At 44.1% G+C, this 11,082-nt stretch overlaps 1 non-coding gene across 1 annotated transcript; it reads left to right on the forward strand.

Annotated features, from left to right (window-relative positions):
* Positions 1 to 6,060: 6,060 nt before the first annotated feature.
* Positions 6,061 to 6,167, forward strand: LOC120276610. Its single transcript, XR_005541323.1, has one exon. It is a non-coding gene; the product is annotated as a small nucleolar RNA R71 (small nucleolar RNA).
* Positions 6,168 to 11,082: the final 4,915 nt, after the last annotated feature.

Genomic DNA, 11,082 nt, shown 5'->3' on the forward strand with positions numbered 1-11,082 from the left:
CACCATCCCGAGAAGATACAGGGGTGTGAGCTTGCCCCTATGAGTTGGGCCTATGAATATCCACGCCCGTGCGGGATTTCCGCACAGGCGTGTGAAACACTTAGCGATTCTTCTCACCTGGACAGTGGAGCCACAGGGGCGTGCGACTGTCCTTGTGGGTCGGGAGCACGGGCGTGGTTATTTTCCACATGCCCGTGCGAGAGCATTTAGAAATAGTGAGGTTTTTTTGAGAGCACACAGGGGCATGCACTTGCCCCTGTGATGTTTTCCTGTGGAGGCGCATGGGCGTGGGTAATTTCCGCACGCCCGTGTGGATGCGGAGAATTCCAAGAGACGCGAGTTTTTCTTTAAAATTTTTGTGAACTCTTTTCTTCTTCATCTCCAATCACCCAGAAACCACTCCTGATTAACTTCCCGGCCCCTCACCGTTGTTTTGGAGGATTTTTTCTTCACATTCCGCACCGATTTTTGAAGTGTTCACATCTATTTCATCGTTAAACCTTTTTATCCTCTTTTCATCGCAAATTCTTGTTTTTAGCAGATTAAAAGTCTTGAGTTGCACGTATTTTTCACTTTATAATGATTTATACATGTCTGGACAGTGTTTAACAGTGGTTTTGAGTTGTATTTTTTGGAGAATTGTTGTGCAACCGTGCGGTTTTCACACCCCGCAGATCCTCATGGGCATGGATAATTTGCACAGGCCCCTGTGGAATTCTGCAGGATGTTTTTCTGCGCCTTATTGATCGTTTTCTCATCCAATTTTGCAGATATGGCACCTCGTGTGAGGACGCATGAAGTTAAGGATCTCCGAGATACCCCGCCTGAGCCAATACACATGAAATTCTCGAATCCCGAGCATGAAAACATTCAATGTTAAAATTTTTTCTAAACTCAAGAATACAATCAATGCAACTAAGGTGAACCGACATTGGCTATGTGAGCATGTATATCAATCAAAAACTAGTACAAAAGAGATGTGTGCGCTATGAAACTCCCCCCCACACACACACACTTAAGTTGTACATTGTCCCCAATGTACACATGCAAGCTCATTCATAATGTAACTCAATTAGATTCAGATGTGGGAGAAGCAATCAAAACAATACTCCCCTCACTCCTAGTGTTGCATTTGATGGAGCTAAGTCCTTGGGAGTGTTGTTCCAACGGGTCATGAAGCTCACCGGCCAAGTGCCGAAACACCTTGGCCGTGCCCATGACAAAGTCTCAATTTTCATGATGACAAGACCATCTGCACTCATACATGAGGGGGTTCAGTGAAGCTAAAAAAAAACAAAAATAACTCGAGTATATAAAAGATAAGACAATGAATACAACTCGAGATACAAAATGAAAATAAACTCAGAAAGAGAGTCCTTTCTGAGTATACAAGTCCAAAATAAACTGCGAAAATAAAAGACAAGGAAAATAAAATCAAGTGTTGATGTCGCGCTCTGGATCCTCTGTTGCTGCTGGTGCTAGATCAAAGGGTGCTGGTGGAGGTGGTGAAGGAGATGCTGGCGGAGCTGAGGGTGCTAGAGGAGTCCTCGGCTACAGGACAAATGATGAGCCGACGTCTCGCTCTAAAATCTACTGTAAGGTGTCAAAACGTGCCATGAACTCTGTATACTGTGCGGCCTGCATAGCCCTAATATCGGCAATCCCTGCTCGGGTATCCGCTACCTCTGTCCGTATCACCCCCACAGCGTTCTCGAGCCTCTCAAAGGGATCCTGGGCTCGAGATGGTGAAACCATGCGCACAGGGGGTGGGTCCTCTGTCACCGGAGGTGCCTCAGTCTCCATAGGTGCTGACTAAGGCTCGGGGGCAGGCTGGGAAGCCTCGGCATCATCACCCTCCTCCTTGGCTATCTCTGGGGTCGGTAAAACCAGAGCATAAACCCCTGTCTGAACCCTACGGACCATGCCCGTCAATCTCATCGTCTCCAGGCTCAGGGGCACAGGTATACTCGTCTTCTCGGCCCCGTGAATCGCGCCCAAGAGGCCCATTCCGAGAGCTAATCTCGTAATGTATGGACCCGAGAAGATTGCTCCCAATTTGGCATACTGGCCCTGATGTTGTATGTACTCAGCGACGATGTACCTTAGATGGATCGGTGTGCGCTGCATCATCGAATAGAAGTACAAAAGCTCCTGTTGGCTCAGAACGCCAGTGCTATCACCACGGCCATTCACCGACCTACTCATGATGGCATGTAGATATCGGTACATAGGTCAGGAAAGTTACGTGGCCTTGGACATCCCCGGCTCATACTGGCCCTGACCACATAATGCTCTGTAAGCTCTCTGTGGAGTCAGAGCTCCAGGATAATCCATCGGTAACTGAGAGTACTCCTCAGTGTCTGTAAATGCCTCCTCGTATAAGTCGAGCCGAACTGAAAACTGCGTGATACTCAGACTATAGTGATGTCCAAGTGCTCTGAATTAAACTACGGTGAGGTCGTCGAATCTCGCATATGATCTATCGAACTCGAATGACGACAAAACCTCCAGTGTACGCTCCCGGATGGCTGGCTTTCTAGTCGATAATAACTGCCTCCAACCACCTACTAAAACGAGATCCTCGACTTCATCAGCAAACTCATCCCTTGATGCAAATCTATCAATATACTTGTGTCCAAGAACCGAGTTTGTCTAAATCGAAGTCTCGACAGATGCTCAAAATGAGCCTGATGCTTGGGGATAGTGAATCTCATGCTCTCAGACTCGGGGGACGACTCTCGCTGTCACTTTTCAACTTGCTTCTTTGACCTGGGTGCCATAGTCTGCAAAAATTGAAAAAGAATTGATCAAACAAGTTAATTCAACATCGCTGCAGAAATCCACACGGTCGTGCGGAATTTCCGCACGCCCGTGTGGATCCACAGGCTGTGAACAATCGCACGACCGTGAATTAAACTCCACAAATGCACCATTACAATGCTTTTACTTCATTCTAAAAATAAATAATCATTCTAATTGAAGAAACGAAGCATTATTGACTATTTTCATCAATGAAAATCATGAATTTGGGAAGGAAATCAAAGATAGGGCTTACCGTCGACTTGAGATGAGAAAGCTTTGAAAACGGCCGGAAAACCAAGTAAAATTCTTCCAAATTGGCGATATGAGGTCGGGAAACAATGTAGAAGTGCTTTCAGACAACCGGAGGATATTACAATGAAGAGGAACAATAATCCTTTTAAAAGGACTCGCGCCTCTTGTAGTTCTGTACATCCACATGGGCGTGTGGAAATTACACACGCCCGTGTACCTCCATAGGAAAGCTTCACAGGGGCAGGTGCACGCCCCTGTGGGCTCTCGGAAAAACACTCACTACCTCTGAACGCAAATGCACGGACGTGTAATAAATACCCACGCCCGTGCGCCCGACTCACAGTGGCAGCCGCACGCCCCTATGGCTGCTCTGGACGTCCGAGAAAAATTGCTAAGTGTTCCGCACGCCTGTGTGGAAATTCCACACAGGCGTGGGCATTCACAAGCCCAACTCACAGGGGCAGCCGCACGCCCCTGTGGCTTTTCGAGATGGGGAGAGCTCCTCTGCAGAGATTCGCACGGGTGTGTGGAAATTACCCACGCCCGTACGATTTTCACAAGGTTGTGATTTCGTGAAAGTCTGCCAATCTCTGCAGGACTTCACACACCTGTGTGGAAATTACCCACGGGCGTGCGAGGATCGCATGGTCATTCACAGGGGCGAGTCCACGCCCCTGTGCCTTCTCTGGATGAGCTCATAATACAAAACCATGGGCGTGTGTTAATTCCACACGCCCGTGTGTTTTCTATGGATACTTAGAAAACTCTGCAGGCTCTTCAGAAAATTTCTGAACATGCTTACACACTCATAGCCTGCCCCAATATGCAATTTATACCAGTGAAAAACATGAGAAATAGCTCAAACAACCAAAACTTCGCCAAATTCACATGAAAACACACGATGAACTTGAGAACCCACGATAAAAATCGCAGCACAAGTATATAAAATTCAAGACACCAACACTCAACACTTTATTCATGAAAACACTAAACTAACAAATTAAGTAAACAGTAAACACTTGGGTTGCCTCCCAAGAAGCACTTGTTTAACGTCACTTAGCTTGACGTACCTTGTCTTACCTCACGGGGGCACATAGATGAAAGTTGCCCTCTTACCCATGGCTTGGAAACATGATGAGCAAAATCTCTTGAGGGTAGAGGGTGAATTGTCGGGCATGAGACCGCCTTGAAATGGTTCACCCAAATTGTTTGGTTTACACATATCTCCAACAGTCTTGGAGAGTTTCCGGTGGCGTCTCCTAACCCTCTTCAATCACCGGAGCACCTTATTCAAGATCCCTGTGGTAGATGGTACTTCTTCCTTCGAACCAAGCATCATGATCTCTTCATTATCCTCCTCTTGGTCGAACAAGCCTTCGTATGGATCCGGATTGAACATCTCCTGTATGTATTCATCAACAATCTCATCAGTAGCATCTAGAAAGTACAAAGTATCATTGAAATCAAGAGAATGACGCATGGCTTCAGCAAGGCAGTATGTGAGCTTGTCATCTCCAACTTTCAAAGTTAGCTCTCCGCCGTCCATGTCAATCAATGCCTTGGAAGTCTGCAAAAATGGCCTCCAAAGTATCAAGGGTACATCTGCATCCTCATTGACGTCTAGCACTATGAAGTCAACCGGAAAAATGCACTTGTCCACCTTGACAAGCACGTCCTCGATGATACCTCTCAGATGTCTCACCGTTCGGTCCGCTAGTTGCACAGTCATCCGAGTAGGTCTAGGCTCACCCAAGCCTAGCTTTTGAAAGAAGGTGTATGGCATGACGTTGATGCTAGCCCCTGAATCCGCCAATGCCATTTCTTCACCTAGATTACCGATATTACACGGAATGATGAAGCTCCCTAGGTCTTTCTTCTTGTTCGGCATGTTCTTTTGCAAGACCGCCGAGCAAGACGCATCTAAGATCACTGAAGCACTCTCCTCCAACTTCCTCTTGTTGGTCAACAAGTCCTTTAAGAATTTGGCATACTTAGGCATTTGGGTCAATGCCTCAACAATAGGAATATTGATGTGGAATTGCTTGAACAAACTCAGGAACTTCTTGTACTGTTCATCCCCTTGGTAATTCTTCAATCTAGAGGGATAAGGGATCCTTGGTTTGAAAGGTGGAGGTGCCATCTCCTTCTCTTTGCTTGTGCCCTCTTCAACTTCTATAACCTCGGGTACGTGTTCATTTGACTTCTCACTCGGAAGCCTACCGTCAACCTCACGACCACTTCTCAAAGAGATCGCCTTCATATGCTCTCTAGGGTTGGTCTCGGTATTGCTCGGCAAACTTCCATGTGGCCTTTCCAATAAGGACTTCACAATCTGCCCCACTTGATTTTTAAGATTATATAAGGAGGCGGTATGGTTGTGAAGTGTAGCCTCAACTGATTCAAACCTTGTATTTGACAATTGCACAAACCTAGTTAAGGCCTTTTCCAAATCGGTCATTCGGGTCTCCAAACCTGAAACTTTGTTTTCCACATTTGGGTCTTATTGTTGGAAACCTGGTGGCCCCATGGCCTTTTGTGGACCTTGGTTGCTCCACGAGAAAGTGGGATGATTTCTTCCAACCCGTATTGTAGGTGTTGCTGTATGGGTTCCCTTGAGTCCTCATGCTATTACCTACAAAATCGACGTTCTCAATCGAAGATGCATTACCAATAGATATCGGGCAATCGGAGGGAGCATGTCCTCCACCACACCCAGTGCAAGTAATCACGGCTGCTACTCTGTTCAAAGTTAAAAGATCTAACTTCTTACTCAGTGATTCCACTTGAGCCGCCAACGAAGTCACTGCATCTATCTCATGGAGACCGGCCACCTTTTTCTTCTCCCTGGCATTCCATTGGTAGCTGTTTAACCCCATTTCTTCAATTAATCAACGGGCCTCAACGGGGGTCTTGCTACCTAAGGTACCTCCTGCTGCCGCATCCAAGAGTTACCTTGTACTCGGATTCAGACTATTGTAAAAGGTCTGAACAATCATCCACTCCGGGAATCTGGGTTGCGGGCATTTTCTCAGGAGCTCCTTGAACCTTTCCCACGTCTCAAATAGAGACTCCAATTCCAATTGTACAAAGGATGAGATCTCATTCCTAAGCTTTGCAGATTTTCCGGGAAGGAAATAACGGCCAAGAAAAGCTTCTACCATCTCCTCCCATGTGGTAATTGATGCTCTAGGTAATGAGTGTAGCTACTGCTTCACTCTTCCTTTCAAGGAAAATGGGAAGGCCCTCAACTTGATGGCATCATCCGTTACCCCATTTATCTTCAGCATATCACACACCTCGAGAAAGTTATCTATATGACTGTTTGGATCCTCATCGGCCAAACCATTGAATTGCGCAGATTGCTACAACATATGGATGAATGCCGGCTTCTGCTCGAAGTTTTGAGCTGTAATCGGGGAACACACAATGCTCGATTGTGTCCCCAATACTGAAGGTTTGGCATAATCGGATAATGTCCACTGCTGCTCATTCTGTTTTGCCATGTTTCAGATTCTTCTACTTCAATATCAGCTAGATTGGACTATCCCTGGTAACGGCACCAAAAACTTGACACGTCTGAATATGCGTGTACACCGCAAGTGCACGGGTGTCAAAGTAATAATCCCAGATAAGTGAGTATCGTATCCATAGAGAGTAGGGAATAAAGACAGTTAAATTGTTTCTTAACTAATGTGGAAGATGAATAGTGATATGTGTGACAAGATTCAATTCTCAAGAGTAAAAACAACAAAAAAGAGAGCACAAGTAAAGGAGAAGGTAAGGCAATCGATGAAGATGGGGTACCCGGGTATTGTTCCGCCTAGGACAATCATTTCAAGTGCAAGAAACCTCTATTATGCTTCCTAATTAATGCAATAATGAGTCATGGAAATCCTTAATTGCATAGTCCCAGATCTAAGGTCAACCATGCCTAACTCTATACAGGTCCCATAGATGAAATCGAACAATCTCAACACCTCGCACTCGTATAGAATTGCAATGAGCTTTAGGGACTCCAAATGATAAATCCTATTCCTATGTATAGACCTAACCCTTTGGTCCAGGTGAAAGATCTCTAGCCACAATTAAGCCCTAGATGCTAAAATCACTTCAACGCTTTAGTCAGTTGCACTCACAACTAAGCCCCAGCGGAAGGTCATCCCTTAGCCCATTCACTCTACTATGACCGCAAAGAACTCTTGGAACATGGAGGTAGGATAGATCATACCGGACGGGAAAGAGGACGCTCCGCTACCTCTCGACTCAACCTCTCAACCCTCTCCAATCTAGCTTTGTCTAACTCTCATGGTGTGTCACTCACTCACAAGAGTTACTAAGAAGAACTCTTAACCTTAGTGTCACTCTAGGGGAATATTCATACAATCAAGCATACAAGATTGGAACTCACAATAAACATCAATTAAATGAAATCATAATAAAGAGATTTAATGAAACGAATACATCCTAGGGTTCACAAATACCCAAGTACCCACTAGGGGATTAGCTCTCCATGGAGCTAGATACAATCAATGAAATCAAATATAAAAACAAAGCATCCATAGAAAACCCCCTTGTTAGTCGTGGTGATGGTCTTATAGAGAGTCCTCTACTCGTCGCAAGGGTCCCTTTGTCTGGCCTAGGATACACCTCGCCGGATCGATGCCGACGAAAGCTCTCCCACTAACTTTATTCCAAACGGCGCGAGATGTTGGAGCCGTAGAACCTCTCCAAAGTCCTAGCCAATACCTCTCAAAACCCTAGTCGCAGCCCTCTCTCACGTTGGGGAAAAGATGGAGAAAAAAAATACTGAAACCGGGGCTGAAATCGGCTTTTAAAGGCATGAAATCAGGAATCAACACGCCCGTGTGAGCGCCCCCTGTGGATTTTTCACACGCGCGTGTGGATTCTCTGTTTTCCTATTTTCTCAGCCGGCTGTGAACAGTGCTGGTACAGTATTCTTGCTACTGTTTTTCTACAGTACCGTACTACAATAGCGGCCCGAAATACTCCTGAATCCATGCTTTGATCGAGGTTACGCAAACGGACACACGTTTACGTTGTGGATCGCCTTGCTTCTTCAATAACGGACACGTGGGTGGAGATTTTGTTCTATATACACAAGTTGGAATGCTTGAATGTGACTGTCCTTGTGCCCTTTCAAATGGTTATACTAACTTGAATACGAGGAGGTTGGTACACATTCTTGCATCTCGAACCCGACCTATGTCTTCGCGTTTGAACCTTAGCAAGATTTCCTCCAAATTGGTGCATTTACGATCCTCATTGGCTTCTTTCTTTCATATTCGACCTCACAACCCTACCTGCATGAAAGTAACATAACTACACACATATTAGCATTAAAACCCGAGAAAAGTAATGCTCAACACAAGGAAAGAACACTTCATATTCTTATCGCACAAGCACTTATCATCCATATTGCAGTCTCGCTCTAACTTCGAAGGCTCAAGTTTATCATTCAACCCTAATTATGGAGCCTCATGTTTTCTTGTTTAAAAAAAAAACTGGAAAGTCGGATCCCATGTAGGATGCCCTACCGGTTATTTTAAATTCATTGTAAAAAGATGGTAGAAAGAGCTATCACCCTAGAAGAGTGAAAGCTACTCTCGAGTAGTCAAATTTTGGGCATTACAAGTATACATTTGATGACCTACCGGGAGAGAAGGCTACCTCTAGGGTGTATGGAGCTACTACCCTTTGTAAATAGTCAATTGTAGGTTTAATTTTGCTAGGTTGAAACCTGAGAACTGTGAGGCACTCAATTTAGGGTTTGCACACCCAAGTCCTTGGAAGTAAGAGTGTAGCCATTCATTGATTATCCTTATTGTTCCTAACCCTTGTTGTTTTCCCTTTGTTTAAGAAGTCCAAGTTTTTCTTGAGATCGGAGGTGATGCACTCATCTTTATTTTCATTGAGTGATGTGTGATTGCTTGAGGACAAGCATTGATTCAAGTGTGGGGGTATTTGATGATTGCAATGCATATCATGTTTTCTTATCTTCAATTCATACTTTTTCTTATTTTTTAGCACATCTTTATATATATTCGGTGCTATTTTGGGTATGATTGTTAATGATGCGGGAATTGTGGAGCTCGATTTAACTAGGAATGAATTCGGTCATCAAATGACAGAAATTTCAAGAAGTGCTAAGTGTTCAAGCTCAACACGGGCAAAGCACAGTCGTGCTCTGTCCCCCTGAATCTCTTAGCCTAGTGTGGACCAAGTGAAGAAGCTAGCAGGGGAGTGGCACCGAGGTGAACACGGTCGAAGCACAATTGTGTCCCTCCCCCTGAATTTCTCAGGCTGGAATTACTATTCTTCTCAACTGAAGGAGCACATGCTGGTGGCTCCTAGCATGATCATGTTTATGGAAACATGCGCCAAACACGACCGCACTTCCTCCCATTTAAAATCTCAGGTGGACACTTAGCGGAATCACTCAAAGGTAGTCCATGGAAACACGGTCGAAGCAAGATCGTGCTTAGACCGTGTCGAGCTTGAAGACAGCCCTTTTAACTCCAGTTTTTAGGGTTTTTCTCTCATCTTTGTTCGGGACTCAACTCTCCACTGGGAGGACACTGAAGAGGGTGAAGACAAGCTTCACCACACATTCTAATGGGATCAAGAAGGAGTCAGAGGCACAAGAGAAGTGGGGTTGAGCGTACGGAGCTCAGCAAGGAAGATCATCTTGAGTAGAAGGGAGTCATGTCTTCTTTCTCTTACTCTTCATTTATATCTTTCTTGTTGTACCCATCCATGAGGGGCTAATAGGCCACGGTGCCCCGGGATGTTGAACTATGTGGTTTTGTATGCTTCGACTACTTGATTATCAATGATTACGGAGTTCTTTAAGTTTCTTGTGTTTAATCTTGTGTTTGCTTATCTTGATGGCTTGAATTGCATAGCTGCCTTGGTAATTTAGTTATCTTGGCATAACTTAGTGTGTTTGAGATCCATAGATGTAACATTGCTTAAGGGCACACACTTGAATCTTGGAATGTACCTGGTATTCATTATAATCAAGTCAGCATACTATAACTCATAGGAATCGTCTTGGGGCATTGCTCTCTTGTAGTTGAAAACACAATCCTTATCTCCTAATTTCTACCATCATTCACTCTTACACTATTAGTTCTTAATAAAATCTTTCACCACTCTTTGTCTGACTAAACATCAGAAGATAGATTAGTACTTTAAGTCCGGTCCCTGAGGTTCGATAACCCTACCCCTTACTGGGTACCACCGTATTACTTGTGTGTGACCCGTGCACTTGCGGAGAAGAGATCAGATGCATCCACACAAGTATCAACATCTTGAGTCACTTGCACATTTAAAGAAATATCCTCACTCCTACCAGTCTCTTTAACAACATCAGTTGCCAACTCTGCAAGTTGTGAAATTGTATTTTCTACCAATTGAGTATCTTGCATTTTTCTTTCTTGCAATATAATTGTCTTTGTTATATCTTCTTTTTCTACCCAACTCCAGAATTCATCTTCAACAAATTTCACATCTCTGCTTACTATTACTTTCCTTGAATTTGGAATAAAAACTATATGCCTCTGCATCTAAACAATACCCAACAAAAACACCTATTTCTGCTTTTTTATCTAATTTTTGTATTTGCTATGTAGGAATACGAGCATATGCCACACAACCAAACATTCTCAAATGAGATATTCTAGGTTTAACACCAAACCAAGCTTCATAGTGATATTTTCCCAATACTACATATGTTGGACACACATTAGATAGATATACAGCTGTTAAAACTACCCTGCCCAATATTCATTTGGCAATTTACAAGCACTTAGCATACTTCTAGCTTTTTCAATCAAAACTCTATTCTTTCTCTCAACAATTCCATTATGTTGGGGTGAATAAGGAGCTGTAAGTTCATGCTTGATATCCTTTTTTGTACAAAACAAATCAAACTCCCTTGACTTAAATTCTCCACCTCTATCTATCCTAATGATTTTTAATTTCTGTCCAGATTTCCTTTCAACAAAT

Source organism: Dioscorea cayenensis, chromosome 14 (genome assembly GCF_009730915.1).
Source record: "Dioscorea cayenensis subsp. rotundata cultivar TDr96_F1 chromosome 14, TDr96_F1_v2_PseudoChromosome.rev07_lg8_w22 25.fasta, whole genome shotgun sequence".
Lineage (NCBI taxonomy): Eukaryota > Viridiplantae > Streptophyta > Magnoliopsida > Dioscoreales > Dioscoreaceae > Dioscorea > Dioscorea cayenensis.